The sequence below is a fragment of the Citrus sinensis genome, chromosome 8 (assembly GCF_022201045.2).
Source record: "Citrus sinensis cultivar Valencia sweet orange chromosome 8, DVS_A1.0, whole genome shotgun sequence".
Lineage (NCBI taxonomy): Eukaryota > Viridiplantae > Streptophyta > Magnoliopsida > Sapindales > Rutaceae > Citrus > Citrus sinensis.
This window is the reverse complement of record NC_068563.1, coordinates 17,822,476-17,836,060: the sequence shown is the minus strand read 5'-3', so window position 1 is coordinate 17,836,060 and position 13,585 is coordinate 17,822,476. Positions and strand designations below refer to the sequence as shown.

General features: G+C 35.5%; 1 non-coding gene and 1 pseudogene across 1 annotated transcript; both read left to right on the top strand.

Annotated features, from left to right (window-relative positions):
- Nucleotides 1-104, top strand: LOC127899550 (small nucleolar RNA R71). Its single transcript, XR_008051428.1, has one exon. It is a non-coding gene; the product is annotated as a small nucleolar RNA R71 (small nucleolar RNA).
- Nucleotides 105-7,563: 7,459 nt separating this feature from the next.
- On the top strand, nt 7,564-11,905 carry LOC102614969 (glycine--tRNA ligase, mitochondrial 1-like; annotated as a pseudogene).
- The last annotated feature ends 1,680 nt before the right edge of the window (nt 11,906-13,585 follow it).

The following is a 13,585-nucleotide window of genomic DNA, read 5'->3' as shown; positions in this document are numbered from 1 at the left end:
TACCCATGATGTGGACACTTCAAGAGTAGCCCATTGAATCGCTCCCACGTTTCGAAAAACTGCTCGTCATCTCTCTGGGTAAACTCCGAGATTTCCCTGCGAATAGCATTGGTTTTATGCACTGGGAAATATTTATTTAAAAATTTAGTTACCATTTGTTCCCATGATGAAATGCTATTAGCAGGCAATGTATTAAGCCATGAACGAGCTCTATCCTTTAAAGAAAATGGGAATAATCTGAGTTTAACATCATCATCTGAAAAATTTTCATATTTAAAAGTTTGACAAATGGCATGAAAATCATTCAGATGATTATATGGATCCTCATTTTCTAAGCCATAGAATGTGGGGAGACAATTTAGCACACTAGGTTTTAGTTCAAAGCTCCTAGCAGCTACATTTGGGTATCTTATGCATGATGTGCTCAAATTAGCTAAGGGACTAAAATAGTCCTTAAATGGCCTCTCCTGTGGTGCTTGTAAATCCATTTTATTTTTAACGTGTTTGTGTGTGCGAAGTGTTTTTTCTAATTCAAGGTCTATAGGTTCAAGATTAGGTAATAATGACCTACGACCATGCATGCAAAATAAATAAAATAAAAATAAAGATGCAAACAAAACAAAAAATAAAGATGGGAACAAAACAAATAAAAATAAAGAAGAGGGAGAAATTACGATACTAACCTGATTGCGCTATTACAACCTTTCTATAAAAACACACAAAAATAAATACGTGAAATGAATTAACTAAAAATTAAATTAATAAAATAAAGGAAAATTACAAAGAAAAAAAATAAATTGAAAATTAAATTACAGAATTTTAAAGAAGAGAAAAAGAAAAGAAATACTAACCTTTAGATTCACTTTTTTTTCTTTTTTTTTTTAATAATAATAATAATAAAATACAAGAAAACAAATAAAAGAAATTATTCACAAAAATTAGTTCTATGAATTAAAATTACTTACCTCCCCGGCAACGGCGCCAAAAACTTGTTGTGAAAATTTTAATGTACTCGCAAGCGCACGAATCTGTTGTAGTATAGATTAATGGTGACGAGTGTCGATCCCACGAGGAGGTGGATTTTAATTGTGTAGAATTAATTTTGTGAATGGGTGATTGGATTTGTGGTGGAAATGATTGGAATATGCTAAAACTTAAATTAAAATGGAGAGAATAAATTCTAAAATTGGTATTGAAATGGTGAGAATAAATTGAAGAGAATTCTATTGAAATGACGTACTTGGGTATCTGGATCCGTATCAACATGTATCATGGGCTAAATATTCCTTATTAATGCCAATTAAATCATGAGGGGGGAATTCACACCTCATGAACCACGCTCTAATCAATATGGTGCTAAGGGCTTATCGTGCCAAATAATAATAACCTTATACTAGAGGGCCGGTGAAACCAAGGCGGTACTAGACAAGATTAGTATTATTTGTCGACGAGAAGTCAAAACATCCACAAAAACTAGAGGGGAAGAGAAAATAAATTTACCAAATAAAGCCCATGACACATGTTGAGACTTCACCTTCAACCCAAGCTTGAAAGAAAATTAGCCACTCATAGTTGAACTAGGGGCAAAATGGGAATTTATTAAAATACGAAGAAAATACAAGATGGAGAAGGAATTACAGAAAATGGATCCCAAAAATGGATTCAGAGATATCAAATTAGGGGGGGGAGGCCCCCTTTTTATAGATACATGGAGTAAATCATGGCCATCGGATTAAAAACAGTTTGGACGCTCAGGATTGCGCCACGTCATCAGTCAACAGTCCACGGTTTGACCACGCGGATGAACAGTAACACGGTTTGACCCGGATGAACAGTAATGCGGTTTGGTTGAAAATAATCCTGTGTGATGCATGCATCGTACGCGAGATTTTTCGTCCACTGATATGCTGCCACGTCACCATCAACAGTACATAAGAATTTTAGTCCAACAGGATCGTGACACCTCATCAGTCAATGCCACATCATCGGTCAATGCCACGTCATCATCCGTTTATGTGAACAGTGTCGTGAACAGTAACGTATACAGTACCATACACGTGAATAGTACCGTACATGTGAATAGTGCCATTTTTCCTTTTATGCTCCTCCTAAGGTTTTCGACCGTCCTGAGTTCAAAAGTGATGTCCGTTTTGCCGTCTGATCTCTCCTTTATTGTGAAATGACTATAATGCCCCTAAAATACATAAAATACTTAATTAAAATAAAACACATGTAATTAAATCACAAGAAGGTTAAATATATAAAAGTAAGGGTTGTTAGTAAGACTTAAAATGTAAAATGACGGTTTTCTCCTTTATAAATATGCATTTTCTAACACTCAACACACCCCCCAACCAGCTTATTGCTAGTCCCTAGCAAATAAAGCGAAAACAAAATTCAAATTCAAAATATATATATTTTTTTAATAGAAACACTCGTATTTATTCCATCAGACTAATGATAGCAATCAAATAAAAGTATAAGCATTATCTCCAGTCTAAAGCAACATCACACCCACATCAACCATCCACATGAATTAGCCCAGTAGACTTTGTTTTAGCTACTCTCAAGAATGACATGTCAAACCCCAAAATCTCACTGGAAGTAGTGACACTCTCACAAATAAATTAATCCCAATAAAAATAGTCACTCTAATGAATGGTAATTGAGAGAGAAAATAATAAAGAAGTGATATCACATGCTCTCACCAAGATGAAATAAATATGCCCTCAGCTTAGAAATAATACGATCTCAAGTCAAATAAAATGTTAGTCAACCCACTTTATTTATCTTTTTTTTTTAATTATGCATCACTACATCTTTTTAGCCCATATAACTAGCTTCTACTTCGGACTATAGTTCCCTAAAATCAAGAAGGACTTTTATTAGGACGTAACGTAGGCTAGGGACATGGTTAACAAAGAAGGGAAATAAGGAAAACAAAGTGTATGTTTGAGAAAAATGCAGAGAATTTTTTTTTTTTTTGGAAGTTGCAAGGTGGATTTCACCTATTTTTATTCTTTTGAAACAACAACTTTTGTTTTTGTTTTTGTTTTTTTGTTTTTTTTTTTGCTTTTATTTGGCATAACTTCACTGAACAAAATAATTATTTACATTTTCTCAAACATAAATAGGTGATGGAACTTATAAGACATCGGGTAATACTCCAAATCGGAGTGGGTCAAGATGATAAGTTGACAAAGAAAATGTTTTTTTTTTTTTTTAAAGGCTCAAAAGGGTTAACTATGGATATTTAATAAAAGGGATGGCTAGAAAGGCTCAAACGGATCAAAGATGGCCTTTCCATCGTCTTTTAGGGCTCTGAATAACCTTCCATATCTACTAGTTAGATGGGCCTCCAAATGTAGCAGCACACTTTTTTTTTTTTTATTAAGGGTTAACTCAAAAGAAATCTAGAGATCGTGTATACAATAATAAACTGTTAAGCTGTATAAAGAATGGGCAAAAGGGTTACTCTCCAAGAAAAATGATAGGCTCAAAAACTCACTTGGTACTTATTATGACATGTTCATTCCTTCAAGCAACTCATATATGTCTCCAACATCAACATGTAGAGTAGCAAACATAATGTAACATCACTTAAGACCAAAGATAATACAAATACTAAAATTTAAATTAATCATGTCACCCAATGTTAAAACAAATCAATTTTTTTTTTTTAAACAACATTCTACCCCCCAACCTATTCTAAACATAAAAAAAAAAATATGCATGCAGAAATGTGAAAATGATGTAGAAAAATTAATTTAGAAAAGTTACAAAAATGATAGAAAAGAAAATGATTTTTTTATTATTTTTTTTAAAGAAGATGCGTTTCTAGAGGAACTACACTCCATATTCAGCCATCTTCGACTCAAAAGTTGGAAAATGCATTTTTATAGAGGATAAATTAAAAAGAAGAAAAATAAACATAAACACATAATAAAGAAAAAAGAAAATGTCTTAATTTTTTTTTAAGTTTTTTTTTTAATTTTTTTTAAACGATGAAGATGCGTTTCTAGAGTCACTACACTCCATATTCAGCCATCTTCAACACAAAAAGTTAGCAACAGTTAGTTTCTACAACAAAAAATTAGTAAAAACTTAACCAAAATTTCATAATTGTCGACTATTCCCTCCCCCCAACCAGAACGAAACATTGTCCTCAATGTTTGAAATGAAAGAAGTAGAGTTTAGAAGACATCACCTGGGTGGTGCAACACAGAAGAAAATATTTACAGGCGGAGAGTTAAATCTAATTTGTACTTCTTACTGCTGCTACTGTTACCATCATTATTTGGACGCTCCAACACAAAGGTCCAAGGGTCTGGCTCCGGTCTATAAGCTTGTAATAGATCCAATAGCTCATTAGCAGTGTGAGCACAAATAAAGAGTTTTTTCACATTAGCGGGAATGAAATAGTTTTTTATTGCATGGTTAAGAAATGCGATAAAGCCATCATAAAAGTTATTGACATTTAACAAACCGATGGGTTTCTGGTGGATGTGCAGATGGGCCCAAGATGCTAGTGTGATAAGTGCCTCTAGTGTTGCAAGATCTCCTGGAAGGAAAATAAAAGCATCAGCATAATTAAGCATTTCAGTTATTCTTTCTTGCATACCTGAGACGACTAACTCTTCTCCAGTTGATGAGTCAGACGAACTGCCCAATGGTTTTAGGACTCTTGGGATGATGCCTAACACTTGACTTCCTCTGATAAAAGCTGCTTCTGAGACCATTTTTGATAACCCTCGATTACCTCCTCCATACACCAAGTGTAATTTTCTCGCTGCTATGCTTCGACCAAGATCTATGGCTGCCTCAACGAACTCTTTATGTTTGCCATAGGTAAATCCAGAAAGCACACAAATGTTCTTGAATTGTCTATTGGGAGTAGCTGCCATTGTGATACTTCTCGAAAACAATTTGTGAGTGCTTGACAAAAAAGAAATCACATTTAAGAGTCTTAGTGATAGTGGGTCATGGTTGTGTATGAGGTAATATACAGTACCATACACGTGAATAGTACCGTACATGTGAATAGTGCCATTTTTCCTTTTATGCTCCTCCTAAGGTTTTCGACCGTCCTGAGTTCAAAAGTGATGTCCGTTTTGCCGTCTGATCTCTCCTTTATTGTGAAATGACTATAATGCCCCTAAAATACATAAAATACTTAATTAAAATAAAACACATGTAATTAAATCACAAGAAGGTTAAATATATAAAAGTAAGGGTTGTTAGTAAGACTTAAAATGTAAAATGACGGTTTTCTCCTTTATAAATATGCATTTTCTAACACTCAACAACCTTCTATCATTGGGTTGTGTTTCAGGAACAAATTCGAATATTGACTGATCTTCAGCAATAAAATTATTTGGGCTTAAACATTCACCTTTAACATATGGCTCAACATGTTCTTCTGGACATCTATCTGGCCCGAAATTAGGGTCCACATGAGTAATAGGGGTAACCAAAATCTGTTTTCTTTAGTAGGTAATGCAAAGAGGAATCTTCAACTCAGCTCCACTAATTGTTTCCTCTAGAAAATAATCTACATCATCATCATTCATAATTGGGACGGGTGGCATTGGATCGAATGTTTTGAGCTTGAACTTCATTTCAATATCAAATTCAGAAATATCAATACAAATAACCCGAGATACTTTTTCTATCAATTGTGCATACGTTGTAGAACGGGGCACCATGATCCCTCTTACCTCCGTACCATTAAATCTATAATCGTCGTTTTGCTCAATCCATTCACCACAAAACATAATAGGCACACGTATTGAAGTCATTTCCTGTAATAATACAACAGTTGATTATACAACAAATACAAAAATAAAATCAAACAAGATTTATAATGGAGTGTGGATTTGTCTGCCTATTTACACAACTGACGTCGTGTAATTAATAGTTTACACGACAATAGTTGTGTAACTTGCTAAAATACACAACTATAGTTCTGTAAACAGTAAGATGATATATTTAATAAAATATAACTGTAATCTTTGTACTAACAGAATGCTAAGTGTCATAACAACTACTATATCTTTCAAACTTGCACGATTGTTGTCGTGTAAATTTATACATACATGACAGAAGTCATGTAAGTTGCAAAAATACATGACTCAGTAAATAATCAAAGGATGTATTTCTTCTTAAAAAAATGTTGGGATCTCATACCAATTGGAACATTTTACATATATACACAATTATAGTATGTAAATTTATACGTACACACTAGTAGTCGTGTAACTTATTAACACACACGACTATAATCCAGTAATAGTAAAATGATATATATAGTGAAAAATATATATTTTTTGAACCAATAGAATGATAAGGTGTCATAATAATTGAATTTTTTTTGCACATTTTCACGACTACAGTCACGTAAATACATACATACACGACAGCTGTCGTGTATGTCGGGTGCAGAAAAAAAATTTGACAACAACTTCAGGTTTTAACGAATGTAGTTATAAAATCCATCAAATAACAGTCATATGATGCAAATGCAATGAAAATATGAGTTGCTTTAGTGTTTATCACAAACCAAACAAAACCCTAAAAATAATATAATGTCAACAAATTGAATAGATAGCTCAAAATAAAAAATAAAAAGTTTCAAATACCTTACTCATGGGATGAATAATACACCCAGCTGCAAACAAAAATCTCAGTGCATTAGCTGTTTGTGAGTGATTTCCGATTTTGAGTGTAGTGTGAGTTTTTGTTGTGTGGAGTTAAAGAGTGAAGTAAAGAGTGTTGTGAATTGTGTGTGTTTTATATTTTTCTTTAGGGACATTTTAGACAATGTACCACATAAAAAGGCATATTTAGATAATTTTCAAGTATGGGGTATATTTAACTAAATACCCTACTTTTAAGGCATATTTAATTAAAAACCCCGGCCAAGAACATATGGTATGTAAGTTGTAAAAATCTATTTATGGATTAAAGCAAGCATCTCGTTCATAAAACATTAGATTTGATCAAACAATTAAAATGTTTGGATCATACAAAATATTGTTGAGCCATGTGTATACAAAAAAATTCAGAGAAAAATTGTAGCTTTTCTAGTTCTTTATGTAGGTGACATTCTCTTAATTAAAAACGATATCGGAGTATTATCATCAATAAAGAATTGGTTGGTTAAACAATTTGATATGAAAGACCTAAGAAAGACAAGTTATATTCTTAGGATCAAATTGCTTTGAGATCGGAAGAATAAAACGCCTTATCGCAAACTGCTTACATTGATAAAATACTAGCTAGATTTGGCATGGAAAATTCCAATATTGGTTTGTTACCATTCAGGCATAGAATTACATTCTCCAAAGATCAGTTGCCCAAGGCACCTAAGGAAAGAGAAAAATGAGGCAAGTTCCCTATGCACAAGCTGTGGGAAGTCTCATGTATGTCGTGCTATGTACTAGATCAGACATTTGTTTTACAGTAGAGATGGTCTGTAGATACCAATCTAATCATTGTTCTGAACACTGGACTGCAGTCAAGCATATAATTAAATATCTGAAAAGAACTAAGAATCATATACTTATGTATTCTGGTGATGATCTCATTATAGTGGGTTACATTGATTCTGATATCATATCGATAAAGATGTCAGAAAATCAACTTTCTGGTTACGTGTTTACATTAGGAAGTGGACATGTGAGTTGGAGGAGTGTGAAACAAAGTTGTATCGCAAACTCTACTACAAATGCTGAATAAGTGGCTACATTTGAAGCTGCTAAGAAGTTGTTTAGCTCTGTAAGTTCCTGCAAGATCTTGAGGTGGTACTTGCACTAACTGCACCTCTTAAACTATTTTGTGATAATAGTGGTGTAATGGTTCAGTCAAAGGAACTAAGAAACCACAAGAAGTAAAAACATATAGAAAGGAAATACCATCTTATAAGAGAAATAATGCAGAGAGGTGGTGTAGAGGTTACTAAGATTGCCTCATAACAAAACCTAGCAGATCTTTTTACAAAGGCAATACTTGGGAAACTTTTTAACTTACACTTAGAATGTATGGACATGCGTGTGTTGCCACATATGCTTTGAGAGTTAGTGAGAGATTGTTGGGATTATATGCTCTTTAAAGCATATTGATTTATTTATTTTCTGATTAATAAAATATTTGAGATATTTTTCAAAAATCTTAATTATATAAATATTTTGAATAAGGTACATTTAATCATATTATATGTATTTTTGTGATTATCATATGGATTCACAGTAAATATAAATATAAATTATTTTATGATTAAATAAATTAAATTTACAATTAATACATAAAATTGGACACTCTATTTATGTTTAAACCGTAGTAAATTCACCGGATGATTTGCATGAAATAGTTGTGAAGGACTTTTAGTAATTCAAGTACTTCAAAACTCTACTTTTTATTAATTTTAGTTTTCCACCACGTGCAGTGTTGCATATTTTCCTATTAAGTGATAATTCCCTTCTCTATGCAGTTATATGCGCCGTGAAACAGCACAAGGCATATTTGTGAATTTTAAAGAGTTGTGTTTTTACAATGGAAACAAACTCCCTTTTGCTGGTGCCCAGATTGGCCAGACTTTTTGGAATGAGGTTTATAATAATTCTCTTAGGTTTACATCTTGTGCTTTTTTCTTTTTTTGGGCCGGGGGGGGGGGGGTGGGGGGGGGTTGCATAATTATTTTTGGGTCTTTTTGGAAATGGATGTATTAAATGGAATTTGATAGTGTTTAATGGATTAAAATTGCATGTAGTTTCAACCATTACTGCTGATCTTTCTTGGTTTTTGAGATTTTTATGCAAAATGTACATTTCTATGTGTTTGTGTGCATTTGGCAGTGTGAATCAGAGAGAGCATATAAGTTTATTAAAATCTTTTGACATGTGCAGATATCACCTTGCCAAGGCCTTATTAGAGTTCGTGAATTCACACTTGCAGAAATTGAGCACTTTGTTGATCCTCAAGACAAATCTCACCCAAAATTCTCAGAAGTCACGAACTTGGAGTTCTTGATGTTCCCAAGGGAGGAACAGATGTCAGGTAAATTGTATATACGAGCTAGTTTCCGTTCTCTTTCCTCTGCCTATTGTGAAAATATTGAAGTGAAAGTTGTTGAATATACCTGGATCATTTGAGGGAGCCTGTCCCTCCACAAATAATGTCAGTGTTTTCAAGTTCAGAGAGTCTACCCCCTGTTGTTTATTGCTGGAATTTAAATAAAGAAAGATTACAACTGTCCTCCCAAGACTATAGGCATGTGTCAGCAAAATAACTAACCAACTAGCTTGGACTCTAATAGCTAACTTGACTTATTCAAACAATGAAAAAAACAAATAAAATAAATTAACTGGAAAAATATAGAACATGTAATAGTAAATCTAAAAAGAGGATTCCACCAGGTGAAACTGTTTTAAAGGTTGGTTTAAAATTGTTTTTAATTTTACCATTTCTTGTCCAATGACATTTTTGGCCTCTGTACCACTTCACGTGCTCCTCTTATTGATTATTCTCTCCATTGTTGTTCAGGGAATAGTAAACAATGAAACTCTTGGCTATTTTATTGGACGAGTATATCTCTTTCTACCATGCCTTGGTATAGATAAAGAGCGTTTGCGGTTCCGGCAGCATCTTGCAAATGAAATGGCTCATTATGCGGCAGACTGTTGGGATGCTGAGATTGAGTGTTCGTATGGGTGGATTGAATGTGTCGGCATTGCAGATAGGTCTGCGTATGACCTGCATGCTCACACGGTAATAGATTGATATACATTTTCTGGATAAGTCTTATAAAAGTACTCCCATACTAGATAATTGTAAAGTCATTTTCACATCAGCTACTATTTTAAGGAGACCTTTATAAGTGCTAGAAGCATAACAAATTCACAACATAAGTTGTAGTATATCTTTTTTGCTGTCTAAACATTGTTGTGCTTCGAACTAATTGAATTTTTTCCGCCCTCGTTCGCAAAACAGGAGAAGAGTGGTGTTGCGCTTGTAGCTCAGGAGAAATTTTCAGAAACTAGGGAAGTGGAGGTATGTTTTTTTATGCTTATTACACTTCTTATTGCTTGTTATTAATTATATGAAGTATAACATGTGTGCTTAGCATTTCTTTTTCATGTGGGGTGTGAGTAATATGATTGCTTGCAACTTTTTCCAGAAATTGGTAATTGCTCCAGTGAAGAAAGAGCTGGGTCTTGCATTCAAGGGAAGCCAAAAGAATGTGGTTGAAGCTTTGGAGGTAAGTATGAAATAGTCTTTCTGTTGTTGATGCTGTAAGTTTAGGAAGTCCTGCCAGTAAATAAATTATAAGTTCCTTTCCCATTAGGCTATGAATGAGAAAGAAGCTATGGAGATGAAGGCCGCATTGGAATCGAAAGGGGAGGTGGAGTTTTATGTCTGCACTCTGGGAAAAAATGTTTGCATTAAGAAGAACATGTTAATTTCTAAGGAGAAAAAGAAAGAACACCAGAGAGTTTTCACCCCATCAGTTATAGAGCCATCTTTTGGCATTGGTCGGATTATATACTGCCTCTATGAGCACTCTTTCTATACAAGGCCAAGTAAAGCTGGGGATGAACAGTTAAATGTTTTCCGTTTCCCCCCTCTTGTGGCACCTATTAAGTGCACTGTTTTCCCACTGGTTCAGAATCAACAGCGTGAGGAGGTTGCCAAAGTCATTTCCACGTTATTAAAAGTTGCTGGAATCTCTCACAAGATTGACATAACAGGTTTGTGCTCTGGATAAATAGTCTTTAATTGTTAAAGTTTTTGGCAACCTTTTTATCGATTAATAAAATATTCCTTAGAAAAGTTCTGACTAAACAAACATGTATTAGTTGATTTGAGCTCATCACTTAGAAATTGTGAAATATTAATACTCTGATGACTCCTGATTTTTATAAATTTCGTTTTGAGATAGCCCGATAAGAACACACATGCAAATGGAGAGACTATTTTTAGGCCGGCTAGTTGATCAAAATGACTATACTCAAACATCTCAATCGAGAGATGGGTATGTGGTGGGATGGGGATCCCTTGCCAAATTAGGGACAGTGACAGGCCCCCGGGGCCATTTTCCTTTCTTGACTTGCATGATTGCATATATGCAGGTGTATTTATAAATAAGAATTCAGCGATTTAAGATTATCTAGACTTGTTTACCGCTGGGCTGGGATGATTGACTCGTATGAGTTCAAATTTGGGTATACAAATCTGGAAGCCGCTAATCCGTTTGAAGAGATTTGACTACTTGCTAGTGTGGATGCTGTATTTCATTGCTAAGGCAACCAAAAAGGCACCTTGGACTGATATGGTAATACATATATGCCGTAGATTTCTTGAAAATCTGAGAGAAAATTGCATATATGTATATGGTAACCCATATGTTTCAGGAAGATGGTCTTGAATGTAAATATGTCTCTGTGTACATTATGGTTACTTGTGTTCCAAAGTCCAAATGAGGGGGTTATTTTCATCTTTTTTCCTCATGGTTAAATAATCTCTGAATATTATATAATAATTCCAAGCTTTTCTTTCTATTAATATTCTAGTGCATTTTTTTTGTCCATGAACGTCGAACGTTACTGTTATTGTGTACTAATATTTGCAGGCACCTCCATGGGGAAACGGTATGCAAGAACATATGAACTTGGTGTACCATTTGCTATAACTGTGGATTCAACATCCTTGGTGACAATCTGAGAGCAAGATAGCGAGGATCAAATCCGTGTCAGCGTGGATGAGGCAGCATCAGTTATAAAGGCTGTAACCGATGGACAAACTACGTGGGAAGATGTGTGGTCAAGTTACCGACATCACTGCTCTGAGTTAGCGGATGGCTAAACTGTATAAATTCCACCATTAGGATTAGCCTATCCTAGTATGATCTTTCTTGATGGCACATTTTTGGGGAGGAAAAAAAAAGAAGAAAGTCTCAATTCAACTTTTATTTCTGTAACAAAAAATTTATTATCTTTTTTTATGTTTGAATACAAGACTCAATATATTAAAGCCGAATCCTTATATGAAAGCCAAATCCAAAGATTCATGATTGTTTGAGGGAAAAATAGGAAAGACAGTAAAGCACCACGTGTCGACAAATGGAATGACTCTAGCACAATCTGAGGTACTCCGCACAATCCGAGGTACTCGGCATGATTTAAGGTACCTTGGACAAATAGTGGTACCCGACATGATACAAGATACCCTGCACAATCCGAGGTACCCGGCGTGATTTGAGGTACCCTACACAATTAGAGGTACCCCACACAAATAGAGGTACCTCGCATAATTAGGGGTACTTCACATAAATTGAGGTACCCCACGTAACTCGAGGTACCCGGCAGATCAGATGCAAGAGAATCTTCCGAAAATATCCGCCGTGAGAAACGTCTCCATCTCTTAAAAAATATTATTCGATTTTGTCAGAATTAGGAATTAAGAACGTCGTACCAAAAGAAGGGGACAGCCACCTGCTACCTCTGCCAAAAGTGAAGGACACTGTCCCAAGGACAGTGGTCCTCAGCCGCCTAACCGATAGCTATTACAAAGGTACCCTGGACCACTCTCCAGAGCGCGCCACGTTTCCAAAGGATAAGATACGCCACGAACATGCACATAAAGGCCCAAAAATCGTAAAAAGGTAAAAGGACGTTAGCCAAAAAGGGTACGCCACGGGCAACTGAGGTACTCCATATATAAAGGTGCCTAGGTTTCATTCTCCAAGAGGTTCTGACTCACCATTAACACTCACACTCCAAAAAATATGTTTTCTTCAACCTTAAACCCTAATTCACAGAGGGCTAGCCAGCTCTCTTTGCCATAAAAACTTGAGTTTGCTAACTTGAGCATCAGAGTGTGAACGCCGGGGTACCCCGGCTTCACCTCTAACTTCTATTTCATTGTTTTGCAGGCGTGGAGCCCATTTTGAAGGACACCTCTCTTGGTTTTGACCTTTCACCATTGTTGCCACTCCCTCTCCCCTTCTCACTTCCCCTAAATTTCAGATATACTGCACCGCACACAACAAACCAGTGAGGTACCCCATCTCCCCTAAAAATACAAATTCATTGTTCTAGATAAGTTTGGCTTTTTCTACCCTAAAATCTGTTGAAAACAATTGGAGCCGTCTGTGGGGAGGCACACAAAAAGCTTCCACAGCGGTTACCAAACTAGTTGTTGTGTGTACTCTAATACATGGCACTCGACGCACCTCCCGAAGGTTTAATGGCGGATCCTACAAGGATGGGAGATGACAGCAGCGGTGAAGGTAGTGATACCGTAAGAAGGGTAGCCCGTCTCAGTAAGGGCAAGGGTATCAAGCAATCAACGAGTATCTGCCAAGATGATGAACCTATCTCTTACAAGCGTTTTGAGGATCTTGCCCATGCAATACTTAGGACGGTTGGATCTCGGGCACCCGAAAGTTCACTTCCACCAGTGACACTAGATGCTCCACCACCTCAAACGGACGACCAAGCTATGGTCAGAAAAGAGGTACCCGAGGCCAACAAGCCAAAGCATAGGCCATCGGGTGCCCGTTCTAAGTTTCAAACCGTGGGCTCCCAAG